The sequence below is a fragment of the Lathyrus oleraceus genome, chromosome 3 (assembly GCF_024323335.1).
Source record: "Lathyrus oleraceus cultivar Zhongwan6 chromosome 3, CAAS_Psat_ZW6_1.0, whole genome shotgun sequence".
Lineage (NCBI taxonomy): Eukaryota > Viridiplantae > Streptophyta > Magnoliopsida > Fabales > Fabaceae > Lathyrus > Lathyrus oleraceus.
This window is the reverse complement of record NC_066581.1, coordinates 63,309,110-63,325,756: the sequence shown is the minus strand read 5'-3', so window position 1 is coordinate 63,325,756 and position 16,647 is coordinate 63,309,110.

Here is a 16,647-nt window from a genome sequence, read left to right as displayed (position 1 = left end):
ATGAGCATCTGAAGTTGTATGATAGGGTGTCAAGCAAATCTGCAGTAATTGATTTGAAGCTTGAAACAAACAAACAGGTAAAAATTGAAGAAGCAGTTGCTGCAGAGGTGGAGAAAAGGTTGAAGGCACTAAACATAGGTGCTCAGAAAGTGGCTCAAGTACAACAGGCACCAAACGATGTATGTGGCATTTGTAATGGACCATACAATACTATTCATTGCTTTGCAACACCACAGCAGATAGAAGATATCAAGTTTTTAAAGCAAAACAATCCCTACTCCAACACATACAATCCGGGGTGGAAGAATCATCCCAACTTTGCGTGGAAAGATCAGAAGGGGAATGTGCAACAGCAGGTACAAGGCCAATATCAAAACCAATATCAGCAACAACAACAACAAGTCCCAAAGAAGGCAGATTGGGAGATTGCAATTGAAAAGATGGTAGCTCAAAATATGCAATTTGAAGAAGAGACTAGAAACAATCAGAAAAACACCACCGCCTCCCTAAAGAATCTCGAAGTTCAGCTGGGGCAGATAGCACAGCAACTGGCAAGTTCTCGAACACCAGGTTCCCTACCAAGTGAAACAGTTCAAAATCCGAGAGGGCAGGAGAATGTTAATACTGTCACGACGACAGAGAAAAAGGCTGCTAAAAAGAAAAAAATTATATCACCGAGCGAGCCGACTAAAGAAGAAACTACAAAAGGAACTAAACCGGTGATTAAGTTGCCCTACCCTCAGAGAATGAAAAAGAAGGAACCTAGTGAGTCATACTTGGAGAAATTCATGACAATGTTTAAAAGGATTGATGGTCATATAGCCTTGTTTGAAGCACTTGAAAGGATGCCCATGTACAAGAAATTCGTGGAAGAGGTAATGGCTGAAAAGAAACCAACCACTGAAGAACAGGTATCCGGTAAGGAACAATATAATGCAAACTCCCTGGAGCAGAACATTCCTAACAAACAAAAGGATCCAAGAACCGTCACAGTACCATGCACAATCAAAGAAAGAACCTTCAAAAAGGTACTAATAGATTCTGGAGCTAGTGTGAATATGATGCCATTATCGATTTATCACAGGCTGGGTATTAAAAATATCAGTGATATAAAGACCAATCTGAAGTTTGCGGATCACTCAAGAAAAGATGCATATGGTATAGCTGAAGATGTGTTGGTAACAATAGCAGACTTGACTTTCCCAGTCGATTTTGTAATCCTAAACATACCTGAAGACAATGAGGCACCCATCATTCTGGGTCGACCTTTCATGAAGACGAGTCGATGCAAGCTCGACATGGATGAGTGCACGTTAACCTTGAAAGTTCACAACAAGGAAATAACATTGAATGCTATTGAAGACCAGGAGATGGAGGAAGATACAGAATCTCAGTATCAAGTAGGCTTAATCAGGACATTGAATACTATCAAAGTCTCACCACTGCCAGTAGCCACCCTAAACAGAAAGATTCCTAACACCGAAAGGAAAGTTAAAAAGGAATCGTGGCACAAAGGAGTCCACACTGATAAAAGAGACAACGTCCGAGTTGTAGACAAGAGGTGCAACAAGGTTTTGAACCTGAAATACCCCCCATGATAAGGGAAATGAACCGTCGAGCCATGCGACGTTAAACGAAGCGCTTTGTGGGAGGCAACCCACGCGTTTGATTTATAATTTATTTCATTTTTCTTTTTCTTTGTGTGTGCTAAAATTTTGTTGTAGGGGAGGAGGAGAATTAGAAGGGCAAAGTCACAAACACCTCAAAATGGAAGGAAACCACACAAGTGCAGTAAAACAACAGTAGTCGCTGTGAGTCCCCTTTGTATCTGGATTTAAACATTGAGGTCAATGTTTAGTTCAGGTGTGGAGGGGGGGGGGGGGTTCCTTTCATGTTTTATTTCGTTTTCATTTTGTTCATGTTTTCCTTCATCGTTTTTGCTTCTGTTGTCGTAGTATTTTGTTTTTATTGTTTACCTGTGTGTACAGAGTTATGAGAAATTATGGACGAATCCGGGATCGATTGTAGTTGATGAAAGACACTCCCCATACTTGTTCTGTTAAGGTACCCCGGAAGTTGATGCAACCATGAGAAAGTAAAAGTCGGACACAATTTGGTGACACTGGACCGAGAGAGCGGTATGGTAGAACCGAATCGGAAAAGAAACCACAGGACACTAGGAGGCTTCAGAGCTTGTAAGTTTAACCAACATGGTGAGAATACAAAGGCCAAACACTAAATATCATCATGAGAGTTCAGCTAGGTATGACTCTATCACTCTGACTTTGCGTATGTTCTTTTGACACTTCACAGCATGACAACACACACTGAGGCAAGTTGTTTGTTTAGCCCAGAGCCTTTCTAGCCATCCCTATTTGTATGTTTACCCTTCGTGAACCCCGTTGAGCCTTAGCCTTTTTGTTCGTAATAAATCCCATATTAACCATTAATCATTCATTTCTTCCATTAATCGGCATGATTGTTGTAAGTTACAAAATGTGCAAAAAGCTAAGTTTGGGGTGGTAATCTTTAGAAGAAAGGGCAAGTGCATAATAAGAGATCTAAAAGTAATACAAAAAGGAGAGACATGTGTATGTCCAAAAAGAAAAAGAAAAAAAAGAAGAGAAAAATGCACTTGCCAAGACTGAAGACTCTAACACCTGTAAAATGCTCACAGAGAATTGAGTAAAAAGAGTCAAAAGTGAATAAACCCCCAGAGCTATGAGTTAAGCACAAAAAGAAAAAGAGAAAAGCAAACAACATGAATGCCGAGTTCAAAACCATTTGTTATCCATTTCTGTGTCTATCCTACCGCACCCAAGCCCCGTTACAACCGAAAAGACCTCATAAAGTGTGTGGAATCTGCTGTTGTAGTGAAATTAGAATGTATTCAAATTTAAGAGTTTGGTATTGCATGCTGTGCTGTGAGTGTAAACACCATAACCATGAGAGGTGTTGTGAGTATGTGAAAAAGCTTGCAGGTAACGAGGCTTCTGATGTGGAATTATGGTGAACTGTTTGAGTCGGGAAAACCGAAAACTTGATTCGAAAGGAAGAACACAAGTTGTGAAGGACAAGGTTGCATTGTAGAAGAGGAATTCGTGGGTGACCATTGTTTGGACTCAATACATCACTTGAGGACAAGCAATTAGACAAGTTTGGGGTTGTGATCGGTCATCATTTCCATTGAATTCCCACCTTTTATCCGACATATTTTCATCACTTTGGTAAGACTTGTGGTTGTTTTTAGTTGTTTTAAAGTCATTTAACATGTTTTGTTAGTTTATTAGTGCATTGCATTTTGTTACTTGTTTATGTCAAAAAGTCTCTTTTTATGCTTCGATTTGGTAGTGTTAATGTTGCAGGTTGTTGCGTAGGTTCCAAAGGACTAATAGCCGAGTATTGGATGCTCCGGAAGGCTAAAATATGATGAAAACAGAGGGTTAACACGGGCTCCCGTGTACATCAACACGGCCCGTGTTGTTTGCCAGGAAAAGAGCACTCAAAGAGGTAAAACAGAGGGTTAACACGGGCACCCGTGTGAATCCACACGACCCGTGTTGATGCCTATGTAGCTTGCTCCAAAAAACACAACTTTTGATGATCAACACGGGCACCCGTGTGAATCCACACGGCCCGTGTGAATCAACACGGGCACCCGTGTAAATCCACACTGCTCGTGTTGATGGGCGCGGCTGAGAAATTTTACTTTTTGTTGTGTGGACCTGCCCTGTTCACTAAGGGTATTTTGGACTTCTTGTTGGAAAAAAACCATCTGAGGCTATTAGAAGACTTTGGAGAGATAGAGAAGGCACTTTTTGACGTACGAAAGAAAACATTGCACTGGAGAAGATAGCTACTACGGAGGATTTGAAGACGGCGAGATTCAAGGGCATCAACCATTGAAGATCCAAATCTCCTAATTCTTTGTAATGTTTAATTTTCACACTATGATTTCTTTGAATACTATGAGAGGCTAAACCCCCAATGTTAGGGGGGTGGTCCTGATTTGATCTGATGTTATGAATTCTAACTATGGATTTCCTTATTACTATGTTACGAATTTCAATTCAATTGTGTGATGTGCTTATGCTTTTGTATCGGACAAATACAATGAGATCTATGACTATCAATAACAGGATTGTGATTGTTAGGGTTTTCACACAATTGGGTTTATAATTGCATCACCTAGGACTAGGAACTTTTGTAAATCACCATAAACCTTGATATTGTTTATGATTAAAACCAATGATTAATTGAATGGACATTTGAGTAAGAATTGGTAGTTTAATAGTTTCTTCCTTAAGGACTTAAGAAAGAACATTCTGAGGTTAGGTAATTGAATGTTTCATGTATATTAAGTAAATCTTGACTGAATTCATAACTGGTTAAATCAACCACTCACCCTAGCATGTTTCATCTTAATCAATTATTCTCCACTATCTTTTTGTGTTTATTATTATAAATTCCCAAAACCAACCAAACCATTGTGTTTTTGTTCAAATAGAATCAGAAGTAAAATAAGTATTTCCTACGCAATCCCTGAGATCGATACTTGGGAATAAAACTCCTTATTACTACATCGGTAAAAATAGTACACTTTCTATTTTTCCGATCAGCTACAATGATAGAAGGTGGTCAAGAGGTCCCGCTGCCTACGACTAGCTCTGTGGTGAGCATTGCTGATGTTACCAAGGTGACCCGCAGTGGTCGTGTGTTTGGGTCGGTGGTCCCAAAGGATAAAGTAGAATCAGTTGTGAATAAGAAGGTGGAAGTGCCTATTGTAGATCCAGTTGGTGTTTCAAAGGGTAAGTCTGGTGAATCCAGCGATTTGAAAGCTAACAACGATGATGAGGTACTTCGGTTAATCAAAAGGAGTGAGTTTAATATGGTAGAGCAGCTGCTCCAAACCCCCTCAAAAATATCAGTGTTGTCTCTGCTCATGAACTCTGAAGCGCACAGAGAACCACTGCAGAGAGTTCTAGAACAAGGATTTATGGAACATGATGTTACAGTGGATCAATTCGATCATATTGTGGCTAATATCACTTCTTGCAACAATCTTAGCTTCTGTGATGAAGAACTCCTCGAGGAGGGCAGAAATCATAACTTGGCTTTGCATATCTCCATGAATTGCAAAGATGATGCTTTGTCAAATGTGCTAGTTGACACCGAATCTTCGTTGAATATGCTTCCGAAGTCAACTCTGTCAAAGTTGTCATACCAAGGAGCGCCTATGAGGTATAGCGGTGTAATCGTCAAAGCTTTTGACGGTTCGCGCAAAAGAGTGATTGGTGAAGTGAACCTTCCAGTTAAGATAGGTTCGAGTGATTTTCAAATTACTTTTCAAGTAATGGATATCCACCCGGGCTACAGTTGCTTGTTGGGAAGGCCATGGATCCATGAAGCAAGAGTTGTTACCTCCACTTTGCACCAGAAACTCAAATTTGTGAAGAATGGAAAGCTTGTGATTGTTGGTGGAGAGAAGGCATTGTTAGTTAGCCACCTGTCATCTTTCTCTTATGTTAAAGCTGAGGATGAGGTTGGAACTCCATTCCAGACCTTATCTATTATTGCTGAAAAGAGAGTCGGGGCACCTATGTCCTCATTGAAAGATGCTAAGAAAATTGTGGAAGAAGGAAATGTTGATCAGTGGGGGCGCATGGTAGAGGACTCCGACAACAAAGGCAGAACCGGTTTGGGGTTCCAGAAAGGTTCATCAACTGCAAGGCCTGAAGATATGCAACTTAGCTTCCGTAGCGGAGGGTTCATTCTTGGCAATGAACACCACTTAGCTGCTGTGCTAGAGGATGACGAAGAGGAAGACTGCACCAATTTTGTGACGCATGGAAAGGTTTGCAACAATTGGACCGTTGTTGATGTTCCTGTTATTTTGCATCGATCTAAGTAATTGCTTTTATATATTTTTAAAATCCTTCTCCTATGCATAAGGGAGAAGTGAACATTGTTTGGGCATTTTGAAATTGATCATTAATAAAATTAATTCTATTCATCCATATCTATGATGTCTTGTTTTTACTTTTTACTTTATTCTGAAAATGGTAATCACAAAAAAAACATAAATAAACAATATAATTGTCCATCTGCATAATATTTGGTCACAAATCCACTTCTCTAAAATCAAAATATCAAATCATTATGCAGGTTGGTTCCTAACCCCATTGAATACAATTGATCCTTCTCCTTATCCAAATTTTGAATTCCCTGTGTTTGAGGCCGAGGAGGAAAGTGATGTATAAGTGAGTGATGAATTATCTCATCTTCTTGAGAAAGATGAAAAGACCATCCAGTCGTTTGAAGAGCAGATTAAGTTAGTCAACATAGGTTCCGAGGATGATGTGAAGGAAGTCAAGATTGGGTCTCGACTGTGTTCAGATGTTAAGAAGGGGTTGATTGATCTTCTTCGAGAGTATTCAGATGTGTTTGCTTGGTCCTATCAAGACATGCCTGGTTTGGATTCTGAGATTGTGGAGCATAGATTGCCGTTGAAGCAGAATGCTCGCCAGTTAAGAAAAAGTTGAGAAGAACGCATCCTGATGTGGCTGTGAAGATCAAAGAGGAAGTGCAGAAGCAGATTGATGCCGGTTTCCTGGTGACCGCTAAGTATCCACAATGGGTGGCCAATATTGTGCCTGTGCTAAAGAAAGATGGAAAAGTCCGCATGTATGTTGATTATAGAGATTTGAATAAAGTCAGTCCGAAAGATGATTTGCCTCTGCCACACATTGATATGTTGCTAGACAATACTGCTAAATTCAAAGTCTTTTCATTTATGGATGGATTTTCCGGATATAATCAGATCAAGATGGCCCCCGAAGATATAGAGAAGACCACATTCATTACACCCTGGGGAAAATTTTATTATAGAGTGATGCCTTTCGGTCTAAAGAATGCTGGTGCAACTTACCAATAAGCAATGACTACTCTTTTTCATGATATGATGCATAAAGAGATTAAAGTATATGTCGATGACATGATTGCTAAATTAATTAATTAAGAGGAACATGTTGAGCATTTGTTGAAGCTATTTCAGCGTTTGAGGAAGTATAAACTCTGCTTGAATCCCAATAAGTGTACTTTTGGTGTTTGTTCTAGTAAGTTGTATGGCTTTATTGTCAGCGAGAAGGGTATCGAAGTTTGTGGGTTCTATGTGTTGGCATCAATTTTGGTAAAACCTAGAGTGTTCACAAGTTGTCACAAGTGTTGTCTTGACATAAGATAACATGTACCTGCAAGGTGTTTAAAATGTGAATGTGTAGGATTTTACTGAGATGTCAGACCCGATGTCATGACATCTATATACAGAACATTCAGTCTGAATGTTATGTATTGTGTGAGTGCGCTTTTTATGCTAATCTATGTGTGATTGATGTAATGATTGAACGCGCCTTCAATCAGTAATTAAAACCAGATTGACTTATTTTCCAACAAGACATAATCAGCTGTCATGAGAAGATATGAATGGAAAATAGTTTTAGGGTTTTGTGATGTCCAAGCCCAGCCAAACACTTCTATAAAAAGGGCATGGAAAACCTCGTTTTATACACAAGAAATAACAAACGAAATATTGAGAGAGAATAAGGGTTTTAGTCTTGTGTGGTCGTGTGTATTGTGAGCCATTCATTCATCAATAGATGATTGAATTGGACTGACTTTTGAGTTGTAATTTGTCCACTCTAAGCTTTGAAGCATGAGTGTGTGTTTACTTGATTGAAGCTTTTAAGCAAGATCAAGTATGTGTTCTTGAAGAGTGTCTTCTTTTTATTGTAGTATTTGTTTTACATCACTGCTGTGATTGAGGGGGAGTGAGTAGGGTCTAATATCTAAGAGTTCTTAGATAGAAGTCACACGGGTAGAGATTAGGTGAAAAGACTGTAACTTGAAGTTGTTTACTGAGAGTCTTTGAACTAATTCTGTTTAGTGGATTTCCTTCCTGGCTTGGTAGCCCCCAGACGTAGGTGAGTTTGCACCGAACTGGGTTAACAGTTGCTTGTGTCACTTGTATTACTGTTCTTTATCTTTTATCCTGTTTATATTGTTCAGATATTAGTGTCGTGGCATTACCTTCGACATCTCATATCTGATACTAGAATTTCAAAGTTGATCCTACCAAGGTCAAAGCAATACAAGAGATGCCTGCGCCCAAAACTGAGAAGCAAGTCAGAGGTTTTCTCGACCGCTTGAATTATATTTCCAGATTTATTTCTCACATGACTACGACATGTGCGTATATATTCAAGCTTCTTCAGAAAGATCAGTCTTGTGATTGGACCGAAGACTTCCAGAAAGCTTTTGACAGTATCAAAGAATATCTACTTGAACCTCCGATTTTGTCTCCGCCTGTTGAAGGAAGACCGTTGATCATGTATTTGACTGTGCTTGATGAGAGTATGGGGTGTGTTCTTGGTCAGCAAGATGAGACTAGAAAGAAAGAATTTTCAATTTACTACCTCAGTAAGAGGTTCACCGACTGTGAGACTCGATATGCTATCCTTGAGAAGATTTGTTGTGCATTGGCTTGGGATGCTAAGTGTCTGCATCAGTATATGTTGAATCATACCACTTGGTTGATATCCAAAATGGATCCAATCAAGTACACATTTGAGAAGCTTGCTTTAACTGGGAGGATTGCCCATTGGTAGATGTTGTTATCAGAGTATGATATCGAATACGGATCACAAAAAGCGATCAAAGGTAGTATATTGGCTGATCATTTGGCTCACCAACCAATTGAATATTATCAGTTAGTACAATATGACTTTCTCGATGAAGAGATTTTGTACTTAAACATGAAAGATTGTGATGAACCATTGCTTGAAGAAGGGCCAGAACCTGGTTCCCATTAGGGCATGGTATTTGAGGGAGTTGTTAATCAATATGGGAATGGCATTGGGGAAGTGATTATTACTCCTCAAGGTATGCATCTACCCTTTACAACTAGATTGACTTTCATGTGTACAAACAACATGGCAGAATATGAAGCTTGCACTATGGGGCTTGAAGAGGCCATGAATCTCAGAATCAAGTATTCAGATATCTTTGGAGATTAAGCTTTGGTTGTGAATCAGATCAAAGGTGAATGATGAAGAAGTGCCACAAGTGTCAAATTTATGCTGATAAGATTCATGTTCGTCCGACACTATTGAATGTTATCTCTTTCCCATGACCCTTCTCCGTGTGGGGAATTGATATGATTGGGATGATTGAGCCTAAAGCTTCGAATGGACATCGTTTCATTTTGGTGACAATTGACTACTTCACAAAATGGGTTGAAGCGACATCATATGCAAATGTAACCAAGCAAGTTATTGTAAGGTTTATCAAGAATCAGATCATATGCCGTTGTGGCGTGCCAAGTAAGAACATTATTGATAATGGATCGAACTTGAATAACAATATGGTGGAAGCTCTGTGTAAAGACTTCAAGATTGCACATCATAATTCTTCTCCCTACAGATCCAAGATGAATGGGGCTGTTGAAGCTGCGAACAAGAACATTAAGAAGATTATTCAGAAGATGGTTATCACATACAAGGATTGGCATGAGATGCTCCCATTTGCTTTGCATGGGTATCGAACATCCGTTCGCACTTCAATAGGGGCAACCCCTTTCTCTCTTGTGTATGGTATGGAAGTAGTGCTCCCCGTAGAGGTTGAGATTCCTTCGTTGCGCGTGCTCATGGAATCCAAGTTGACTGAGGCTGAATGGTGTCAAACTAGGTTTGATCAGTTGAATTTAATTGAAGAGAAGAGATTAACTACCATGTGCCATGGTCAGTTATATCAGTAGAGGATGAAGAAAGCTTTTGATAAGAAGGTCAAACCTCGTGTATTTAGAGAAGGTGACCTTGTGCTCAAAAAGATCTTGTCGTTCAAACCAGATTCTAGGGGAAAATGGACTCCCAATTATGAAGGCCCATATGTTATTGTAAGACCCCAATTTTGTCCCTAAGATCCCTCATGGCATCATATCATACCATATCATTGCCTCAAGGATCTTTGTGCACCTTTGCTTCCCTCCTAGTGGGTAGGTTATCTTGTGAGTTTGGTTCTTGATCACCAAGCATGTATTGCATTTGTATATCATTGCGTTTCATCTGTCTATTAACCAAAGGTACAAAAATATTGTCATCTAACCATGCTACTTGCAGATGAAGCCAGCTAGGTCAAATCAGTCAAAACAGTCATTGAGCAATAGATGGTGGCCATTCTTGAAGAATTTGGGCACCATGATCATTCATCAAGAGTTCATATGAGTTGTGACATCATTTTGAATCAAGATCTCAAGTGGTAGGGGCTTGGAATTCATCAGAACATGGTTCAGTCAACCAAAACCCTAGCAAAGTCAACTGTGGTCAACTGTGCATCAGTGATTTGATGGTAGGAATTGGTTTGAGAGGTCTCATTCATGTCCATAAAAGCCTCATATAACATGTCAAACATCCACAGTGAAGGATTTGAGGTCAGACAAAAGGTTTCCAAAAATAGTAAGTTGACCTGTAATTGGAATTTGCCAAAAATGGAAAGTTCTTCTCCTCAAAATTACTTTATCATACAAGCTTCAAATGAATTTTTGTCCAACATGAAAGTTGAAGATCTTGTTCTGCCATTTCCAAAAAGTCCAAGAACACTCATTTCTCATGTGTGGTTGGCAAGTTATGATCAAATCATTCTCATGATTTTTTGAACTTCAAAGTGAGATAACTTTCAAACCATTTGGCCAAATTGAGTGAGGTTTTTTGCTACAAGTCACATTTGATATGCTCTATCCAAATCCTTCATCACATTTCACCAAAAATCTTCCAATCAAAATGGCCTTTTTCAAGTGCATTGAATTAAAAATGGGAGGGGTGAAAAATTGACTTTCCAATTAATCATTGCCTACACATTCTACCAATTACAAATGTTCAAAAACCAAATTTGGGATGTGTTTAGGCCCATTTTCGCACTGTAGCATGCCATGCACATGCAACTTGAGTGATTGTACCAATTGACCAAAACACCTTCATTTAAGCTAATTTCATTTACCACTTCATTAACCAAGCTTAGGCATTATTAATCAGAAGTATATATTTCACATTTCAGACTGCAAACCCTAGCCACATTTTACAAATCACATCTGAACTTTCTTTTCTCTCAAAAAACTCTCATTCTTCACTTGGAATTTTTCTGGAAAATTGTCAAAGAACTCGTGCTCTTGTGCATTGGTCCATCATTCACTATCCTTTTTGAAGCTTTTGCAAGCATTATTTCACAACTGTAGAACAAAGAACGCTACTGTTCCATTGGACCTCTCACATGGCAGCTTTTGATTTGGACATCACCAAGCAAGTTTGAGCCACGATTCTCCCTCTATTCATCACCTGGAACTTGAAGGAGCTTCTGTTTCAACTCATCACAGCCAAACAACCACGAAATCCACACTGTTCTTCAAATCTGGTAAAAATTCGAACCTAGCCATTGTTAAAATCATGATATGCTTGTTAAAGATCTTTCCATGCTGGTTGTATTGAGCTTTGAATCGTGAAAAACCATTGAGAATTGAGAGAGAAATGCTGATTTAAAGTTTGTTAGTCAAATGTTATCTTGCTCGATTCTTCCATGATAGTTTGAATTAAGGTTACTGAGTGTTGGGTTGTTGATGTACTCGGTGAGATGAGTCGAATGGTGTGTCCATTTCCAAAATCTGGAACAAAAGTTCATCACGATGATGAACAGGATGAACAGTTCATAAACCCTAATTTTTTCTTCAACCCAGGTCGTGTTTTGATCTGCTGGAATTTTGTTTTGCATGAATTTCCCGTTTCCTGGCCATGTCACCAATAAGCACACGAAACGCCCTTAAGTGAAACGCGGCGTTTCACTTAAGTGGCTTCATAATTACAGAAATGCCATTGCCGTGTTTAAATTCATTTAAATCATTTTCTTTTTTTCAATTTTAATTTCATTTTGATCTTCAATCTTCAAAAATTCATAATTCTTCCAATATTTGTCCAAATTTGATGGGATTTTTTGTAAAATGCTCCACATGATCTCTAGTTTATTATGGTGATATTTCCAGATTTTTTGCACGTGTGGATTTTTAAATGTGCTAGGGTTTGTTCATGTGTGTCCATTTTGTGTATGCCATGCCATTTTGCTTGTGAAATAATGATACTTAATCCAATGCCTCTGAAATTTTTTGTGCTTAAACTAGACATGCTCATGGTCATTTTGGTGTAGAGTTTGTGATTTTATCGTTGCTGGTTGATGAGATATGATTTTTTGAATAGAGGTGTGACAATTTGTGTCACACCATTCATGTCTAACTTCTTGATTTTTATTACCATGCTTATTGAACTCAAAATGGTCTGGATTTTTGAATGAATATACTTATGGATGTTGAGAATACATGTGAATTTTTCTGGAATTATTGATGGCATTTCCTATTTAATTGGAATTTTCTCCCCTGTTTGGTCATTTGTTGATTTTTTGTGATGCATGTTTGTATTTAGTTTGTGAAATTCTGGTTATTAATTGGATGGATGTGAAATTTGGCATGAGTAATGAAGACATCTTTAAGTTTATCATGGCTTTGGTCCCATTCATTTATCATGTTTTGTTTCTGTTTTATGATTAATTGAAGTTGGTGCATGTTTTGATGCTTTGTATGAGTTTGCTTGAACTTGCTTTGACTTTCTGATTTTCATTGACCTACTTCCCTTGATCCAAATGAGCTGAAATTTGGTATGTTTATCATGTTATGGATGATGTTTGATCATGAATTATTTGAGGATTTATTGAAATGTTTGTGATTGGATTTGAGTGAAGTCTTTCTGTTGACTTCTTTGAGGTGCTATATGACATGCTTTGACCTAATTTGTTTGTGAAATGATAATGATGAATGATATGAATGTGAAACCACTTGGGTTTGTTTCTTAATTGTTTGAACTTGATTTTAGATAGCTTTTACTTGCTGTTTGGGATTTTTTATCTCCTTTTGACCCTAGGCTTGTCCTAGTGGTCTTGTTTCTCATGTTTGAGTTTGCTTTTCAGGTTAAGAAGCAAATGCTTTAAGGAGATTAATGCAAGTTAATTGAGTTTGATTGATTATCATGAACTAACTTGTTTGTTTTGTAGGATGCTTAGCTCATATGCTTTGAGCTTTGTGCATTGCACATTTGACTGATTGTGTTGACTGTTGATCCTTATCTTATATTGGTTTTGAATTTGAGTTGCATACTGATTTTATTTGATTGATTTCAGGTACCATTAGTTGCTATTAGTTCTTTGAGAACTTGCATTGCTTTGCTTGATAGCATTTGCATTGAGGTAGAATCTCTTGTCTTCATGTAGTCTGGAAGACCTGGCCTGTTACTTGGCCAGGCAACTGTCTGAAGTCCTCCTTAAGAGGCAATGTTTGTGATTGTTTAACTTTGTCCCCAAGCAGGTAAAGACCTCATGTGAGGCAATTGGTAGACAAAAGAGATATGTAGCCTATCTCCTACTATTCTGTGAGTCACTCACCTTGCTCACACCACATGTGTTGATGCATAGTGAGTAAAAGCCCAAGATCAATCGAGTCAATAACCTGTGGAGAGAGTTCCTACTTTCTGAACTCTCACACCTTCTGATATTCAATGCTCTCCCTGACCAGGGATAAGAGCATGAGGCACACCCCTCATATCCTTTCATCTGCTTCACCTTGGCTCTCAATGTCAAGGTTAAGAGCACCAGTAACCCTATTCCAGTTGGCTTCAATGCCCACCCTTTGTATGAGCCTAATTGTTTGGTTATAGAGTGTGCTGAATGACTTTGGTTGATTGATTACTTAGTTCATTTGTACATGTCTGCTTGCATGCCTTGTGCATTTATCATCATTAATTGCTCATTAGTGCATGATCATTTCATTTGTCTTTGTGACATATCTTTGTTGTTTGCCCATTGAGGACAATTGTAAGACCATTCATTGGCCATTGTTCCTATGATATGGAAGTGAGTATAAGACCATTTCATTGGCCACTCATTTTCTCTTTGCTTGATGCATTTGTTTGTTGTATGTGAGGATGCAATTGTAAGTCCATGTAATTTGGCATTTGTTTTCCTATGATCATATGTTGGAGGTTAGAGTAAGCCCAGATAAATTGGCATCTGACATCCAAGTGTTTGCTTCGTGTTTTGTTGGAGATTGGTATAAGCCCAGATAGATTGGCATCCGGTATCCACTTTTTATTTCTTTGTTGAGGAGATTGGTATAAGTCCATAGAGTGGCCTCTGATATCCAGTTCTGTTTTAGGAGATTGGTATAAGTCCAGTGATTGGCATCCGGTATCCGCTTTTGTTGACTTTCTTCCTTTGCTTTGCTCGTTTGTTATTGCTCATTGTTTATTCCAAAGGACACACTTGAGTCATCTTCTATATGATTTCAAGAGGTGAACCTTCTAGGAAGTTTTACACTCCATCTTCATCCATTCATCCATTTTGTCCTAAACCTTTTCACACATTACTTTCAAAACTTGAGATAAATATTGTGCAAACATCTTCATGCTTTCAAATTAGAAACCTGGACCCTAAGTCCTTGACTTTTCAAACTCCATTTCATAATACTTCTTTTGAATCAATCTTAATCATACTTTGACCCTTCTTTTGTGAATAATCATAATCAATTAACTTCACCCATCCAATTGTTTTGTGGCGTTGTCCATTCCTGTTAAGTTTTCATACATTAGCCATAGGTTTGATTTATCCTAGTTGGTTGATGTTAATCTCGCCTGTTTGTCCTTAGTTGATTGAATTGTAAGTCTTCCTTGCTTATTATAGGGTTAACCCCTCACTAGCAAGTTGAAGCTTTTCTCACATGGTGGACTTGTTGTTTTGTATAAGGTTGAGTTTTCTCCCGTGGATAACGTAAGACCTTAAGGCTTGTGTTTAAAATTGAATCCATTAACTTTTTTTTGGAAATCTTTTAGCCGAACTACGGCGTTTTGATCCTTTACCTTTTATGGAAAGGTACGTAGGCAACGGGTTCATCCGTTCGAACACAAAAACAATAAAAATTGTATATTCTTTTCTCATCATCCCATTCATGTTTGCACAATAAATATTTCATAACAAATAACAATTTTGTACAACAAGTGTGAAAAGGGCTCCCTAGGAGTACCTAGGACGTGATGGGTGCCTAACACCTTCCCATTGCGTAATTTACCCCTTACCCAGACTCTCTGATCTTTTCATTAGTTTTCTATGTGTAAAACTTCTTAGGCTTTTGTTCGCTTTTTAGCCAGTCCTTTGGATAAATAAAAGTGCGGCGGCGACTCGAATTCTTTGTATACTTTGCTTATGGTTTAATCAATAAATCATATAGCGACGAATACACCGCTACAGAAAAGTGGCGACTCCGCTGGGGACACGATCCTTGTTGGTATTGCCTACTTTTCACCCTTGTTGTGTGCTATATTGTTATTTGTTATATGACATATTTTTGTACCATTTGGGATAACTGTATTGATTGTAATGTTTGAATTGCTTGATATACAATTGCTGTTTGCTTTGGTGATCTGTGAGATGAGTTCTATACCCGAACTCGAGTGCACTCTAGGATAGGAGAATGGCATAGTCTTGTTGACTGGTGTGGAGTATTCCTTAGCCAGTTGACTTGCGTGTCCATTCACTTGGTGGAGGTCATGTTGGATTAATAATGTCACACAAGTTATTTGTGGTTAGGCATTATTCTTTCAATCATGTGCCGCAAAAGCCAAGGACCTTAGTTTACCAAACCCATCTTGGCCTATTTTTAGGACGTAGTGCGAAGGTCGTTCAGATGTAAGTTCTGATGCGATTGTTACGCGATACTACACTCATAAGAGTTTCTCTTGAGAATATTTTTGGAATACGAGTATTCGTTCCTCCGATAACATTCGAAAGATGGAACGATGATTATGGGAACCTCTGGTAGAACATGTCTGGCAGGTTTAAACCCTAGTACACTCCCTTTGGGTGGTTCTTAACCGAGACTCCATGCTCGTGACTCTCAGCAAACCCGTGATTCGTGGTTGAGTCGTTCAAACAACCTTAATATCAATGGAACCTGGGCGTTGATCAGGTATAAAACCTAAATCCACCAAAAAGGATGGTTGATATTAAGGATGTTCGAGCCGGTTCACGTACCGTTAATATCAATGGAACTTGGGTGTCGATAAGGTGAAAACCTAAATCCACCAAAATGGATGATTGATATTAGGGATACAATGAGCTTTCCCATGACCTTTGTTTGGTGTGACTTGTTTGATCCTTGAGTGTGATTGTTGCATTCATGCATTCATGCATTCATCTGCATTTCATGTCATAAAAAAAAAAGGAAATTTTCAAGGAACTTAAAAGGGTTTATTTGCAAAATTTTCAGACATGGAAAGACCAAAAAGGCATACAAAGAAGTACAGCTTTAGACAGCCCGATGTAAAAGAGTTAAGGAATATGACATCTTATGTATTAGATCCCTTGGGTTTCAAAGCTCGCTATGGGAAGCTTCTGCCTCTGCTGACTACTCAGGTTGATGAAGGGTTGATGAGTACTCTAGCCCAGTTTTATGATCCTCTGTATCATTGCTTCTCATTTCCGGACTTCCAGTTGCTGCCTACTTTGGAGGAG